Source organism: Melanaphis sacchari, unplaced genomic scaffold (genome assembly GCF_002803265.2).
Source record: "Melanaphis sacchari strain LSU unplaced genomic scaffold, SCAv2.0 Contig80_pilon_pilon, whole genome shotgun sequence".
NCBI lineage: Eukaryota > Metazoa > Arthropoda > Insecta > Hemiptera > Aphididae > Melanaphis > Melanaphis sacchari.
Window position 1 is genome coordinate 729,124 of NW_020271570.1, and position 19,266 is coordinate 748,389.

The 19,266-nt window shown below is 24.3% G+C and overlaps 2 protein-coding genes across 2 annotated transcripts in view; one reads left to right on the forward strand and one right to left on the reverse strand.

Annotated features, from left to right (window-relative positions):
- The window catches only part of LOC112601970 (protein amalgam-like), a 309,973-nt gene that overhangs the window by 133,963 nt on the left and 156,744 nt on the right, over positions 1-19,266 (reverse strand). The window lies entirely within an intron of this gene.
- The window catches only part of LOC112601969 (cytochrome P450 6a8-like), a 59,428-nt gene continuing 49,084 nt past the window's right edge, over positions 8,923-19,266 (forward strand). Inside the window, exon 1 of the mRNA XM_025349871.1 lies at positions 8,923-9,196. The gene's annotated coding sequence lies outside the window, so the exon portion shown is untranslated. The remainder of the gene's footprint in view (positions 9,197-19,266) is intronic.

Below are 19,266 nucleotides of genomic sequence, written 5' to 3' on the forward strand. Positions count from 1 at the left end.
TTTTCTTGAAAAATAGTCTTATTATATAGAATAAAATAACTATATTTTTAAAATACATTCATGCGTTTTGAATATTTCTCTGTTTCTTTCTATCTGAAAACTTAACAATTTTGGATACAGGTGTACTTCTAGTTTTGAAACAGAAATTTCTGAAAGTTGTGACATTTTAAATTATAGACTGTATAAAAAAATGTATACGACCCAGAAGAAAATGTCAAGCATGATGACATAACTGAAGAGACATTTATAATTTCGATGTATGCTTCATACAAATGATAATTGAAAGCTCAAAATGTAAAAAAGGTATTCATAATGATATAATTTTTTAATAAAATATTATGTTAATATAATGCTTTGAATATAAATTTATCAGTTATTACTAAGGCTTGGATTTATATGTACATACATATTTTTAATGTGACTTGATGAATTAATTTAAGTAAGTGATAAATCCGTTTCGAGCGATTTCCAATGAAATGAATTATGTTTTATTTTAGATATTTTTACATATTTTTCCACAAGCACATGTTTTTTACTTATTTTTTAATAATTCCATTTTTTCCTACATACTTTGATAATTTGTTTGTTTACGATTTATTAATAATTATGTACAATTGTATTTTTCAATACAGACAATAATTTCCCATGTTTAAAAAAATTCGTGATATCAATTATTGAACTTAATCTATGGTCGATATATTATGTTCAATATTTATGATTTCGATAAACAATAGATAACGATTTATTAATACGTGTTTGCGATTGAAGTACTGACAGCGAATCAGTATACCTACATTAATGAACGGGTCGTCTATTTATTTAGACGGATAATTTTGAGTTGATCGTGTTTATGTTAAACCATACCAAAATTAGAAGTATCCAAAACCAAAAAAGTTAAAAAATATGTACTTAAATTTCCCAACGAACATTTTCAAAGTGATGGTGAGATTTTGTACTGTTCTACATTTGAGAAATCTGTTTCCATTGAACAATATTTTTTCATAGTACAACATATAAGGACCACCGAACACAAAGAGAGTAAAATAAGACAATAGAAATTCAAACAGCAGTTTTTTCTTCCACTACTTCTTCTGGCAATAAAAACTTGTTTAATTCTGATCTTTGTCGTGCTTTCAATCTCCAAGTTGAAAAATAAATCATTGAATGCTTTTTTATCAAAGTATACGGGACAATTAATTCCTGATAAAAGTGCTCTTAGGAAAAATAACATAACAAAAATTTACCAGGAAATACTTAATTTTATTAGAAACATAATTTAAGATGGCCCTATATGGGTTTCGATTGACGAAACAGTTGACGTTGAAGGTAGACTTATTGGAAATGTTATTGTTGGAAAATTAAGTGAAACTTTTTCTAAACCATTTTTATTGAATTATGCACAGTTAGAAAAATATAACCACAAAACTATAGCCAAACTATTTAACGATTCAATAAGCTTATTATGGCCGAAAGATATTAAACACGAAAATGTATTATTGTTTTTAACAGATGCAGCGCCGTACATGGTGAAATTCACGGTTGGTAATAACTTATTACTAATAAATCATTTATTAAAATATAAATAATATAAGTATATATTTCTGCACAACTTATACTTGACAAAGGTAATTTTCTATAAGTTTGTGTTTTCATTAATAAGTTCCAAAGTAAGAAACTAGTTTATATTAAAAATATAGTTTAATGCATTGCAATAAGTTTTAATTTTGATAAATTTTTATTTCCGTTTTATTAAATTAAATAATTATCATTTATACGCATAAATATTTTTATATGACAACGTATTACCTACTGTTTACAAGGGAAAATATTGGCTTTAAAAGAAAAACAAGTAACAAATTACGTTCTAAAAGAAAAAATCAATAACTTATAATATACTTTTTGGCAGTGAATGATAAAACAACAAAAATAAATAAGTATTTTAATAGTACCTAATAATATAAAAGTTGCGTAGAATACAAGTATATTATTTTTATTTTTTTGCTTCCCTCAGAAATATGCATTTTTTACTTATAAGTATAACAGCCCAATGAACTTATGAACATGCAATTATATAAAGTATTTAAGTACCTATACATTTTGTTCATTTAATAAAAAAAAAAAATGTTTTTAACTATAAAAATTCCTATACGTATTGTATATTTTATGACGTAATAAAAGTTGTCGTTGAACGACCCCATTGGTTATTTTTGCACTGTAAAAATGATTGTACAAAATATTGAACATTACTTTGAATAAATAAATTAATACTAGCACCTGCATTATGATGAGTAAATCCCAGTCACAAACATAGTGTTCTAATTTATATTGTTTCGCTAGAATTATAGTCGTAATAATAAAACAGTATAAAATCATCTATATTTTAAGAAGCGCATTTATATTATAATACACAATTTAGTATTTAAATTTATGACGTTTATAAATATTTTATTTATATATATTATCAAAATACTACTCATTATGATGTTCAGAATTTTAGAAATTTAAAATAATGATTCCTTTAATAAACTAGATGTTTAGCAAGAATCGAGCTGAAATTTGGCATATAAATAGATATTAACAGGTGTCCACTAAGAAAAGATTTTTAAAAAATGAACCCCTATAAGGGGGTTAACAAATGTTGAAAAGTGTAAAAAAAAAAAACTGCCTAGCTGAAACCACTGAAACTATAAGAATTAAATTCGGTCAGTAGTTTTGTTTCATGACGTAGACATCCACGTCTTTTGTTTGGGAAGAAAAAAGTATATACTTCAATAGACACCGTGGTCAACATAGACGATGCAACTAGTTATTCTGTTGGATTTTTAAATTCGTTGAAACTACCGGGTATGCCATATCATATGCTTATACTGAGTGTGGGCACATCTATTATGTTGTTGCAAAATTTAAAACCACCTAAACTGTGCAACTACGAAACCAGGCTTAAAGTCAAAGTCTTAATTGCAATGTAGTGAAAGCCACAATTTTAACTGGATGTGCGAAAGAGGAAACTGTATTTGTATTACAAATTCCTTTAATTCCGAAAGATCTTCTGTTCGATTTTAAACAATTACAGTTTCCCCTCAAGGTCTGCTTTGCAATTACTATAAATAAGTCTCAAGACCAGACTCTCAAATTTTCGGGAATCGGGAATAAACTTGCAAAAAAACTGTTTTTTTTTTTTTTTTTACTTAGGCGACAGTTCTACGTAGTCTGCTGACGCGTAAGCTTAGTCAGTAACTTGGTGATTTTGACTCCTACTTATAGTTCGGCGAAGAATATTGTCTACAAAGAAGTAGTTTTAAACCTTCATTGCTAAGGCTTATCGCAAATGAAACTACGGCCAAAATCTATAACTAATAGAGTAGGTTATGATAATAATAACTAATTATATGTATAAAATATTATTTCAACAGTCTTAATTAAATTTTATTTAAATAGAATGAACAATATTTAATCTTGCCAGATTACATACATTTTTATACTTAAATCTAGAAACAACAGATAATTCAGCTAAATTATATATATACTCATATATACTTGGTTTCTATCGATTTTTTAAAATAAACAGTTTTAGAAAATGTTATCAAAATCACAGAATAAATTCGCACGAAACGCTGTGCATAATGAGCTAGCATGTTTATGACTTAAAGCCTAAATTTGTTTGTACTGATACTATTTCTCATCGACTCTTTCGGAATAAATATTAATAATAATGTTTAAATAAATAGTTATTGACGGGTAAATGTTAATAATGTAAAAATTTCATGTAACGGCTATTGAAAAAAAAAAGATATTAATTAAATACAATTTATGTCATCAAAAATACATCCCACTTGAAGAAATCTAAGCTTTGAATAAAAAAATATTACATATAATCTATGTGCTTTTTTAGGATAACTCTTATTTCTATTGATTATCACTTTTTTTTTTTTTAATGAACCGTTTTTACGCATTTTCATTTGATTTATATTTATAAGTACTACCGGTTTATTTATTTTTCCCTCTCTATTTTATTTTTTTATTAATTGTCTTTAACTTTTTAAATAATTACTATTTAATAACTCTTTTTTCCTTAAATAAATACAAATTAGTTTTCTTTACTATTAAATCTGTTTAATAAAATTTAAAAATAAATTAATTGCATACTGAAAATTGAATTTAAAATTTAATATTTTATTTCGATAATGAAACAGGAATTTGAACTGAGTAATTGACATTATATATTTGCTTACTTTGTGTATTTTATTTCAATATTCATATTAACAATGTAATTCAAAATAAATCTAACAAAACTGGTTTAAAGTCAAAAATTATTACAATACTATTTTCTCGTATAATAGTCCTGTTATTACTTATTTTAATACTTATTTATATTAAACGTAATATCTGATTTGATATAATTATCAATAAAATATTAGAAATAATGTATTCATTTTAAAATTAAGAAATACTTAGGTATACTTACTAACCTAAAATTAGTTTATTAAAAAATAAATATCTTTAGGTAATAATAAACAATAAAATAAAAGAAGTCACATGGATATCCTTAAACTTTTGAATTATACAACTGATTTATAATTTTTTAATTATACATAATAATGCTTTTCCTTTTTAACAAATATAATTTATGGTTGTACATAAATATACAATGCATATTACTCAACAATTATTTCACTATCTGGTTGTATTTTTATATACACAGTATTAAAATATATCATTCACTTGTAATATATTATATATATGCACATTGCACAAATGTGTACAATAAAATATAAATGAATAACACAAAATATAAACATATTTTTATTTATATTCTAATATATTTATTGAAAATTAATAATTTAATAAATGGTAACATAAGAATTACTAATTCGATAGAAAAAAAAAATTAACATATAATATCAAATTATACAGGATCAACCGATAAATAACTTACAGTACAACAGTAGTATAAACGGTTTACACCCATATTTGGTAAGACTAAAAATTGTATCATAAAATTATGAAGTGTTAAATAATATCAATATAAGGTAATGTTTAATTTTTAAAACGGCAGGTGCGAATATATATATATCTCTAATATTAAATCAAATTTCCGCGAAAATACTGTTCGTAATTAGTCTTGGTCTCGGTCTTAGCAAAAGAAAAATATTTAACGTGGGGTAAGCAATAATAAGATGTTTTAATTTACGAACGAAAGCGAAGCGTTATTCGCAATACAATATGTTGGGAGAATGGTCAAGATTAAAAATCAAATATTTGCGATAACGTAATTGTAAACAGTCTTGGTAAATAAATTCTGTTTGATGAAGGAAGAACGAAAATATTATATTACCTATACAATATGTTATTCGTAGGTATAATAATAATATGTATATAAGAGAACGGTTTTGACAATAATATTTATAGCCGCATCGCTGTTGCAGCCTTAGGCCAATGTCTGTTCGCAGAAGGACAATAACACTTTATATTATCGTTAAACGTGATGACGTAACATAGAAAATGTTCGTAACAATAATATCTTAAAATATTATAATATAAATACTACAATAGTTATAAAATGTATATTATAATAAGCATAAAGTAGTGAAAAATGAACGTATATTTCGAAAATGAAACTCAACTGTCCACTGATCGGAGGTCTAATCTTCAAAAAAATCTCAAAAAGTGATCACGCGATCTAAGTCAGGACTCGAGAGATTGACTACAACGGCAGCCATAGCGTTTTTGACCTAAAATAATCGTTTCTATATAGTATAGTGTTACAAGACGACGATGGTCCGATCACGTACGCTTACAATAACCGGTTCAGGTATACTACACTAAATAGGTTATTATTAGAACCATTATAATTATATAATAATGTACTTACTAACACTGTGGTGTTAAATATAAAAATATTATTATTTCAGCGTTAAAGACATGACCGTATATTATCATCTTATTTGGTATTATAAATTATTACAACAATACTGATATATTATTATGCATTTATGCATATCCATTAGATTCGTTTTCAACGAGTAGTAAAACTAATTCAGGTAGGAAATATACCAAGTGCAATTTGCTACTTTATAAAATATGAGATAACTTAGATTAATAATTCGAAGAAGAAAAAACACCATGTCTAATGATAAGATTTGATATTTTTTTTTTTTTTTTAAGTCCAGTTTTTATGAAAAATTTCATAGTAAAATATTATTTAAAAATAACGATCCGTAATATATTAATAACATGTTATTAATGTTGTAACTTATAAATATATTTATTATTTGTATAATTCCAAATAATCAATTAAAATATGCCCAAGTGATATATTCAATATAGATAATATGCTTCATGGTACAAGAGTAAAAACTTTAAAATAAACATTTTAGATTTCAGTTTTTCTGTAACGATTAGATAGTATTAAATTTACAATAATACATTTTTTGGTCAGATATCAACTTAAGGAGCAGAAAAAATATTTTGAACATTGAATGGGGTGGTTAATGGTTAAGTATTGGAATCTATTTAGAGTCAATAATTATTTTTCAACAATATACGTACATAATATATTATGTTTATTTTAAATTGAAGAATTTTTAATTTTTTTTTTCTTTTTGTGTTGCTTAAATTTTTTTTATTTAATTCAAAAAAAAATTGAATAAATAAACGTTTTCTACATAAATGTTAAAATAACAAAAATAAATAAATATATTAGTTAAAAATAATTTTCATAAGCGCTTAAATTTAAAATTTTGACAAAATTGGATATTAAAACAAATAATTAAGACATTTATCGTAAACTATTTTAGTTATCTTTTATTATTCAAAAATTATTAATATTAAAAGATCTCAAAATGTATACTTGTTTCATAATATACTCGTATTATTATTTTTATGCAAAATTAAATTAAAAAAAAATATTGTAATTTTGAGCTATATAAAGTAATACATTCAAAATTAGAAATATAGAGAGTGATACATATTTCCCCTAAATATGGTTTTTGATATGCAAATATGCAATGATTATCATTGAATTCAAATCGAACAAAATATCCATTTGTCATAGTGACTTATCCAGCGTCAACATTTTTACTCAAAATCATCTATATAACAGAACAATTTCACTGTTTTTTTTTTTTTAAATTTTTTTTTTTTAAATTTTTTTTTATCTATTTGTTCATATTTTTTTATAATTATCTAATCATGTACAAAATTGCTATACTTTAGGTATTTAGGGCCGGATTGGCCTGGCGATTTACCGAGTAAAACTAGGTGGGCTACTCAAAATATAGGTCGGTAATGAGTGTTTGGTCGACATTAATTTTTTTCTTTTTTACAATATTAATGATAAATAAGTACAAACATTAGTAGAAAATATAAATGAACTGAATTATAAATCCGTACGGTAGTTGTAGCTGAAATCAACGTTAGAAATCCTAAAACACGGTGAGTCTAAGTCGGTTAGACTGTATCATATAAACATTTTGAAATATATACTTCATTCGTTTTAAATAAAGAAATCAATAAAGAAAAAAAAAACTAAAATTAGTTATAGAACATTTTTATTGTCAAATAACAATTATTATGTAACGATCTACAACCGTATTATGGTGAAACTTACAAGTTTAGGTATGATATTATATTATTTAGATTATTATTACCCACCTGTATTATGATCCCACCGTTTTCACTACTTCAGTACTTCACAATAACTAATATTACAAAAATACTATATAATGCGTTGTTGAATAATAAATAGGTAATAATTATGTTAAAACTGTTATTCTGTTGGTATACGTGAATGAAATTCTTAGAAGTTTATGTACATTTCAAGGCTTTTTCGGACACTATATTATACCTCTGATATATTAGGTTGACCAAATTAAATTTTAAGAAATTCAAGACACCAAATTTATAAATTATTTATAATAAAAATATTAACGGCAAGTTGTATACTGTACATTGAAATCGTCAGTGGGTTTAAATTTTTTTTAACAAATGGTAAATCATTTTTCAATTTCTAATTAAAATGACAGTCTTTTAGGCGATTCAGTCACAACGTTAAAAAAATAAACTAAATAAAATCAAGACACTATATTATAAAGATTTGAATAATTGAATACGTACGAAACAGTTGGTCGACTTCACGTTTGCACACGAGTACACGACACGCTCCGTCGGTAAATAAATGCGTACTGATGTGTGTAAACCAACTAACTATGCGTCACTTTAAATACGTACTAATATAATATTATCGTTCGCACAGTCGAAGTTTTCGAAATTCAAAAATCATAACACTGAGGTTTTTTCCGACTGTAAATGTAGTTGTAGAATCTCAAAGGCTAGATAATATAGTAGGTTGGACGAATTTAGAAAACGATTGTTGCTGCCGTCGTCGTACGTTCTAAGTGTTCCGACTGTTGGTTATCAAAATATTATATCGATACTACTAACCGATATTCACGATTAGAAAAAGGTCTCCGGTTCAAAACGAAACCGATAAATCGGGTAAAGTAAAAGAATATTGTATGAAAATTATTGAAAATACGGTTTTTAAATTTCTGGACGTTACCGCATTAATGTCCAAAACCGGTACAAATCACAGGGCGTTCAGAGAAACTTTGTTCCAGACGCGAATTCCCCTGAACCGGTAACACCCCAAAAAGTTGCCGATGCGGGGTTATAACCGGGTCGTTGTTTGCGGTATCGTCGGTAGTCCGTCGTCCACTTTGCGCGGAATACGATCGTATGACCGAATAACTTAATGTTTCGTCGCTGGTTAGAATATTGCGTACGCGTAATATATAATAATTGATATAAACGCAATATTTGCGTTGTAATTATTTTTATTTATTTCCAATGGTATTTACAACCGATCGTCGTTACACGACGATTATACGCTGATGACCGTTCGCGTTCGTCCGGGAAGGGGTCCGTCCGATCCGCAACCGATCTCACTTTCTCCGGCCGGAAAGTTTTTGTTTTTTTTTTTTTTTCACAACTCCGTCGAGCGCGCTTTGAATACGGCCGTGTAGTGTCATAGTGGTAAACAGACTCTTCGGTGGTAAAGTGCTTCGTGATCGTATTATTATTTTCCATTTATATCGTTATAATATCATATAATATTGTAATACGCGAATAGTCGCGCGTGTATACTGTCCTCAGTCGTTTGAGCCTGCCCAAGCGCCAACAGGATTTATTGCAACACGTGAGTACATGATATGTTTATTAAGTATATTATTTTTAAGTATTTCGATCAAACGATTTGCAAATATCACAAAAAATTGCGTTATGATAACACTATAATTGCAATATTGCACCCGTAACATATCGTCGTCGCACACTAGACTAGCAAACAAACATTTTTTTTTCTTTTTTGTCGATCTAAAGCATAATAATCAATATATGTTTTTTTTCATCTATGAAATCTTGATTGTTACAGATTTTAGTTTTCCGAGCTCTATAGTACTTATAGGATTTCAAACCAAAGATTAGAAAACCTTAAGGCTTAGAGAATAGTTATTCTATACTCTATAGTCTATATATATATATTATATATTATATATTATACTTTGAATAGGACAGTTTTATATTTTAACCATTTAATTATCATAGGCTACCTTTAAGCTACAAGCATAACTGTACTTGGTAAGTTGTACTTTTTTCTCTCGATGCTTTCGAATGTATCGATTATATTGTTTGAATAATGTGTTTATTTTCTATTCATTAAATTATACAATTTTGGATCAATAAAATTTAGTTTTTCAACTTTGAGAAAAGTTTTTATTAAAAAATTGTATTCGATTGGTACTTTAGGGGAAGGTTAGAATGTAAGTACTAAAACTTTTCAAAGAAAAACCAGCATTTTTATCCAAAACCGATTATTATTATAAAACCGTTTTTGCTTCTTTGTTGAACTCATCATATAAATTATTATTTTTTAGAAATTTGAAACATTTCACTAGTAGGTACTCAAATCATTATTTTAGACAAATAATATAATGTATATTAATATTTATAATTATTGATTTTTTTTATTTTTTTATTTTTTTTTTTTTTTATGGATTTAATGTTTATAAAAATGTTTAACCTTTCTCAACAATTTTGCAAATTGAATAAAAAATAATTTTTTTTAACAATTTTAAAATATTTAAAATACATAAACATTATTATTTTTTTTTTTTTTTTTTTTATAAATATATTTGAAGTAAAAATGTTGATATTATGTAGTTAAACATAAATAAAATTTACAATTTTTATAACTTTGGCTTAAAAATGTAAACAATGTTTAAAACTACAATACTATTATATTATATTGTAAAAAAGTGATTTTTGTACAAAATATAAAACGTTTAAAAATAAATATTATATATCATCAGTTTTAAAAAATGTACCTATTAAGAAACTTTACAAAAATAAAATGTAAAATAGAATGTTTGTTGTTATTATAATAAATTCGTCTGTAATAAAAAATAGTGTTGTATTTTTAAAAATCTTATCACGAATTTTGATTTTAAGAAAGTCTCTCAAACATATTTTAGGTTACCATTAATAAGTTGTTTTTGTATTAATTTTTGTTAATGTTTAGTTTTCCAACTATGGGCACTGCGTTTTTAAATTGTAACATAAATAATCTAAAGTTTAATAGTTATTGAAGTTTACCAGCCATTAATAATATTTTACATACTTCCATTAAAGAATTATAAATGTCTTAACAAAAAATAACAATTCTTTTTTTTAAGATCCTTGTTGATTTACACTGAATTTTTTGTATTTATTCTCCTTTATCGAAGTTGGATTAGTTTCATTTAAATTTTTTTTTTACCAGCCATATTACAAAAGTACTTTTTAGAAAATAACGTCCACTGAAGTTATTAATAATTGTTTATTTCTCTTTTCGACCCTTTCTGTAATATTTATTTGAAAGCTATAAAATCAAATTATTATTTTATTATATTTTTCTTGATTTTATCGTGATAGAAAGAAAAAAATAGTGTCGGTGTATCATTGATAGATACTACTAAACTGCAGCGTAAATTTCATTGATAAATTTAATAGATAAAATGTTTTTCGCTTAAGTATTCTATGAAAAGTTTACGTGGTCACGTACAACGCGCGCACACAGAAACACGTCAAAGATAGGAGTGGATCGAAAAAACGATGAAAAGACGGCGGTCGCAGTGGTTTGGACCAATAGTTCGACGTTTGAGACGTTGAATTGTGGGTCTGACCTCTCGTCCAAATAGTTTTATGTATTTTAATTATCTAATTTTCAATACTTATTCTACGATTGACCCCTGCGAACCGTACCTATATCAAAGTTTAAGCTTTCTACGTACGCAAATCCGCTACTTATTGCTTAGACTCATAAAATATTATTTTACGCAGCTATAATGATGATAGTTACTGTGATATTACAACACTATGAATCGTTATATTTTATTCTCGACTGTTATACTAAATCGTATACTTACCAATTTTGCATTTTATTTTATTTGTTTATTTTACATAGGGATGTACTTCAGAGTGAAAATTCTTACCTGTAAAGTACAAAAAAAAAAAAAATGCAATTATTATTGAATAAACACTTAGATATCCTTATTAAATAATGACAGTAATTGATTATTTTATGAGTGGGTGAAACAAAAATGTCATAACAGCTATAATATGATGACGTTATACGATATAAAAGGCAACATTTAATCAGTTGAAATAACACGATAATTATGGATATACAATCATTTGGTACAATATAATATATTCATAAATTCATTAATATTTTAAAACAAGTATAGAAATTAAATTTCAATATTACAATAATTTATGATTTCATTTGAAGGTCAATCTTGAGACAAGGTTGTACACAATAATAGTAACAATTGTAATTTATTTCGATTAATGTAATGTTTTAAAAGTTTTTAACTTATTTTATATGATACAACAATAATTGTATATGCCACTGAGAAAAACTTATTATTTGTGAATAGTGATACAGATATGCTCGCAGATATGTTTCACGTGTATACTCCAATATATTATATTATTATTCATAATTATATGGCACATATATCAATGTTACACTTTAAATACGAATAAAAATAATTGTATAAAATCATAAGTAAATGCCAAGTGAACAATTTACGAATGCTTATTACATTTTAAGTTTATGAGTTTTTCAAATTATTGCGTATACTTTTGTGTACTTTAAATAATTTATTATGCATGAAAATTCAATATAAACTTTATTATGATTAGTTATTTTTCTAATATAAATTAATTAAAAATCTATACTACTAATTTTATTTCATAGTAATCATAGCATAGTATATTTTATAAACGTAATATGTAAATAAATCTCACAAATTATAATAATAATGTAAATGATTATTGTTTTTTTCTGATGCAATTATGTATACCTAATATTTGTCATTTTAATACAACATTAAATATATTGATTATAAGACGAGTTTTTTAGAACATTTATAATATTTTATAAAAGTACTACTTTGCAAGCTTTGCCGGTAATATTGATTTCATAAATGCTAGAATAATGTAAACACAACTGATTTATGCATAACTATTATTGAATTTTATACAACAATTGTAATCAATTTTTATTTATAAATTATAAAGTAAAATAAATTGATTGAAACAAATAGATATGAATTATAATAATATTATATTCATTCAGTTACAATATGTCAACAATTAAAATATAGCTCTTAAGCAAACGCAGTAATAATTTATTACAACAAATTTTATTGGCAATACATTTATACTATATCCCTGTATTCAAGGATTATCCGAAAGTTTATTTTTTAAGGGTTTTGAATAAATTTTCCAACTTCAGACTATTAAATCTGATGACTGATTTTTTTTTTCTTGGTTGTATAATCGATATTTATGTTATCTATTCATAACATAATTTTCTTTGTTTGGACTAATGTTATGATAATGATAAATATATGAAAAATAATGACTCAATAAAATAAAATTATAACCATTTATTTTTAAAAGAAAACAAATCAATAAAAAAATACACGTGGTGAGGTTAAAAAATTGGATACAATGTAAAAGGGGTTAGTTAAATAAAACTTTTATCAAATTTAAAAAAAAAAATATAAAATTATAAACACCATTAAAGTTCAAACAAATTCATAAAAAATACATAACGCATAATATGTGCTTATTCTTAAAAATATACAATTAGATGAAATTTAATATTGTTTCCATATCTATCTTAAGTAAATTTTAAATATCCAATGATATATTAGCATATAACCATGATTCAAAATTAATAATAAGTTTGGTATTTAAGGCATTTTGAATTATTTTTCAAAACTATGTGTTTTTTTGTTTTATTATAAGTTTCTTTTATGAATTATAAAATGTTGACTTAGTAAAATATATTATTAATACATTTATTTTTAATTAACTATTTTTTTTACCTATTTAGGATATTTTACACTTAAAATACGTTAATATAAATACTAAAATACCTTATAAGTTTTAAAAAAATACAATAAAATAACAACAAATGAGTATCAACTATTATTAATTAATTTCATCACTTAAGAAACAAAATAGTAAACTCAGTTGTATGTATAAATAGCTAGTTTTTAAATATGAATTTCAATTTTAACTTTATACAGATTACTGAAAATGAACGATAATGAAGTTAAATTGACTTCAGATAATTATAATATTATAATAACAAGAATCTTATGTGTATGCTGATAATAAGTATATTTAATATTTATATCAGCATATTATGTTATCTGAGTTTAGATTATTTAGACATTTTTATTTATAAAAATAATAAACTTATCAGACTTCACGAAGCTAGATGACCATATGTTTGTATTCAATAAAATGTAACAAACAAATAAGTGTTTATTTATGTGTTATCTGTCTTTAAATAGTTATTTAAAAATATTGGAGATATTATTACGATTTTCGTGTTTAAGTTGAGTATAGTTAAAATATTGTTAAAAATAGATTATTCGTAAATACAAGGATGCAACGTTAAATTCCATTTGCCAATTTTTTAATTAAAACAAAACATTTTATCTAAAAATTGTTTAAAAAAAATACTTTACTTAATCCTATAAAAAAAAAAACAATGGTATTGTTATTTAAAAAAAAAGTAAATTGAATTCCTTATGCGCATACATAAAGGATTAGAAATTAGTAATTAGTCTTTAAATATGTATTTTGGTACTCCCTTTCATTCACCGAAAACCCATTTCAATAAAAGTCATCTAACTTAAATATTTAGTGGTACCACTTAGCTTGAACGCATTGTAAATTAATTGTTTTATCAACTTAGATAGTTTATTAATTATTTAATTATTACTGCTGTATAATAACTTATATATTTCACTCAATAATCATAACAGAGTAGAAAACGATATATCACGATTATATCGGCATTCAAATATCGTATAGTTGAAGATTTAAAATATTCGTAAATAGCTCAAAATGCTAAAATATTTTTAAAATTATACTATTTTTCAAAAAAATGATAATGAAACGTATAGTGAAAGTTTTAAGTCCCTACAATAAACTATTATGAATTTGGTAAAAAAAAAAAAAAAAAAAACCATTGCATTTATCAAAAACCATAGCACTATTGTTTTTGTTATTTTTTTTTCCAATAATATTAAAAAAATAAAAATATTCTTTACTATTTATCCTATTTTGTATCTTTAATAGTACTAAATAGACCAAAATTAATAATGAAAATATCCTGTCAGTGTTAAATATTTTCTTCTTCGAAATTTGACGATAAGAATAAAAACATTTGTAATAGTACAAATCATTCTATTAAAGTAATATTTTCTTTTCTTCATTCAAAACCTATTAATAATTCTAGCGCTGAAATAACCAAAACGATTCAAGTGCTACGCAACGCCTACTTGCAGTGAATCTACTGTTGTTGGCCTGCAGCATCGTAAATTCATGTCTATGGTTTTCTTTTTTCTTTGATATATATTTTATAGCAAGTCTTACAATTTACTATGCTTAGTCAAAATTAGTGCACTACGACACTTCAAAACTATAAAGTCTTTGTGAAATTGCACACGTGCTAGAATGCAAAATACCAATTTTCTCACAGAAATGCAGACTCGATAAGAAAAAAATTCTTGATTTTTTGTTTTCATATGAAATTATGAGTAATATTTTATTACTTAATAAATTATTAAGTACACTATTTTACATGCCACCGCAGATGCCTTATGTATTTTACTAATGCTAATAAATTCATGCATTTTTGTTATACAACATGAAGGCGTATTATGCAATTTATACATTAATTTTGCATCTACAGCAATACCGAGTAACATTAAAGCATACGATATGTGTTATATAATAAGTAGGCATTGAAAGTTTATGAGAATAACGCATTTACTATCAGTGGTTACGCCAGTAATACTCTTAATGCTCTTTTTTTTCTTTATATAATTGTCGAATTGTTCAGTCCTATAAATACGTATATTGTATACTAAATAATATTAACTTAGAGAAATTTTTTTTAACACCCATTTTAATTATAGTATAAAACATAGGTGTTTCCTCGTATATATTTATTTTCTAAAATGTGAGGTTCTCATTGATTCATAATAATTACACGTCTATTAAGATGTTAGATAATTAATTTTACTGAGCGATCATCAGCAAAATGAAAAGGTCATTATTCAAGAATAATGATAGTATTTAAACATATAATATTTTATATTTTTATATTTATCAATCGATTATAATTATGTTTGGTTCTATGTATTTTAACATTGAGTAATTAAGTAGTTATTGACTTAGATTATTTCGTTCTAATTATGTATAAATAATTAAATTAATAATTCGTTTTAATAATAACAAAATGTTTATCCAATGCTTAAGTAACATCAAAATTAAGCAAACAACGATTTTAACTTTATATATTTTATGTACTATTTCGCACGTATAAATAGTATTTCATTGATATAAAAAATTTTTAGAGATGTAAAAGTCCTATTTCATTTTTCACTCTGAATTCAATTGTATAATTTTTTTGTAACTAAATACAAACGATACAATTTAACGTATAATCATGATGATATTAGATATTGAACTATTTTCAAGTAGGTAGTCCTAAATTGTTTAACAATTTTATTTAATCTGGTATAACAAGAACATTTGTATTATTAAAATAAAATTGATCGTTTATTAAAAAAATATGAAAAAATAATATCAATTTTTGATTTAGTTAAATTATAGGTACACTATCATTTACAATGAAGGTCGAAATAAATGATAGGTACACATTTATCATTTAAGTGCATACTTAGTATCATTCATATCAGGACATTATATGACGAGCAAAATAATATATTTTCATAAAATGTTCTGAAAAATTACTATCGTTATAGATTTATTTTTATTATTATATGGAAAGTAAAGTTTTTGCTTTTATTATAAATTTATAGTTGGATGGTCAAAATAATGGGTAAATTATTTTGTTGAATAAAGAGATGTATACCAGAAGTTTTACATTATATTATAAACTTCGCAAAAGTAGCGGGAAAATAAAAATCTAACAGATGTTATTCGACTTCTAGTGATCACAGAATTAAATCTATGTTAAAAAAATTAAATTATTTTATTTTATTAATGTTATTTTTTCTTTAAATATTGAATACTATAATAGGTGCATGTACAACAGAAAAATTTAATATTTATAGTTAAACTGTTTTTTTTTTTTAAAACTTTCTATTTTATAATTTTGCAAAGGGATTTATCATGTAGTGTCATATATTCCCTCCTAACAATTATCAAAAAGTAAATAATTATTATATGATAATAATACTCTTTAGATTTTTTTTTATATGGACTATTTATCTACAGAATTTGTTTACTTAGATAAAACATTCATTTTTTATTGTAATTTCATAATAACATAGGTTTTACTGTTTATTTATACATTTTTTCAATAATAATAATTTTTTTTATTCCAACTATAATATATAAATACTGCGTTTTTGCATTTGTGCATTTTAATACGTACATATATTATGGTTTTTACTGATATATATATATCAGTAAAAAAATTATTAAATATCAGTATAATAAAGTTGAAGTCCACTATTTCAATAATATTTATATGAATTGTGTATCAAACTATATTATGGTATATTTTCGATTAAATTCTAAGGAATGCTCGTTCATAAAGGATATTCTAAAACAAGGTTGACATATTCGTTTTAATGAATGTAAACGCAGACAAGGGTATACAGAAATAGCGATAACTAATTAAATGAGGTGGACTTGATGGTTTGTTAAAGCCGATTAAGGTTTTTTTTTTATTATTATTATTATTATTATTATTTGTTATATGTGTTTTAAAAACGTTGTTCTCTTAATCAATTTGATAATAAATCGTGGTAAACAATTTTTTTCTTCAAGGAAATTATGATTTTACTTTTTACAATTTTGGATAATAATATTTAAATATTAAATTTAATATTTTTTAATATTCAAGCAATGAGTAAAATGAGCGATATCTAAGTAAAAAAAAAAAAGAAGAACATTTTTAAGCATTTAATTTTAGTTAGTATAATATTATAATAGACAAATGCCTTTTATAATATTATATTCAATCTCGTTAAAAACTGCATTGTTAAAAGAGTCAACAACTCTTACGTTAGTGGTTTTTAAATTATTTTATATAATATGAGCAGAAATAGTTTCTCGTCACGATTATGTTATTGAGTAAATACCATCTATAATATATTCTGTATAATCTATACAAGTGCATCGTGGAAACTCTTATGTTGTAACTCACGATTGGGATCTCAGAATACGTACGGTTTATTTATTTTTACTTTTACTACCTATGTAAATAATATTATATATACTCTAATTATTTTAACCATCACCCATTTTAGATTTTTAATTAAATTTCATTTATTCTCTTATATATTATTATAAAACACAGCTGGACTTACAGAGCTTTGTGGTGACACTCGACTACCGTGAATAATTAATATCCGTATAGTATAAAAATCCCAACACATCCAAAACATAAACACAATCGGGTTACTTTAAAACATATTCACTGAAACATGCCGAAAAGAAATAAATAAAACAAGTTTTCGTTAGAGGCATTGCTCGAGGAAAACATGACGCGGCTCTTGAGTTTCAGCATCTGGTTTTTATGACGATACGTAGATACTAAGACTATAGAAGTTTTCTAAATATATTCAGAAATATTAAGTCTAACCAAAGAAACAAAAAATAAAATCAACAAAATGAAAATAAAATAGCTAAATTTCTAAGACTCGACTTTTTTAAGCTGACAAAGCTAGTTATAGCTAGTATTTAGGATTGATCGAATTACCCCGTGAAATGTGAGATTAGCACAGTATTTTGTATTTATTTTTTATATGAAATCGAATTGTATAGGTACAATTGTTAGATTGCTTTAAGAACGATTTTTTCTAAGATTGAAATCCGTTTATTTATCGACAAATCAATTATATACTTTGTAAATAATAGGTTTACTTTTCATGAATTCGTATAAAAAAGACTACATTTAATGATGCAACGAAAAAACGAAAACTTCATTACTTGAGAATAATAATTATTTGTAAAGTTGTTGAATTATTACAGTAAACACTATCAATAAGTTATACCTGTTTACAAATTCAATCTTGTTACTCAGTATAAAAATGATTTTTTCTTTTTAATATCGAATATCTATAGATATTTTAAAAATGAATATTTTATTAACATAATGGTTTTTTCTTTTTTTTTTAAATTTAGTTGCATAATTATAACGTTCTATATTAATAGTTTATAAAGGTTTACTAGATTTAATTAAAATAAATATATATATATATTTGTAATAGTAAAATAGTTGGTATATTAATTATAAAGTGGAAAAATGCTTGTGGATGTTTATGATGAAAAATATAAAAACTGTATGTACCCTTTTTTTAACTTCATATCATTATACAACCATGTAAAACAAGTTATGGTGTAAAAATATATCACATGTACCTAAATAGTGTAAACTATTTATACAGGAAAATATCAAAACCAGGTTTTATCATACGACTCTTTTTATTATATGTTTATTTGTTGACATTAAATCTTCTGTTGAACACAATTATTATTATTTATTATCAAAAATAAAAAAATATCAGTTTAATAATTTAGATCAAACATTGTTGCTGCAGAATTCGTATAATAATCGCCATTAATAACCTGAAAAATTAAATAAAACTATCATCGCTCATA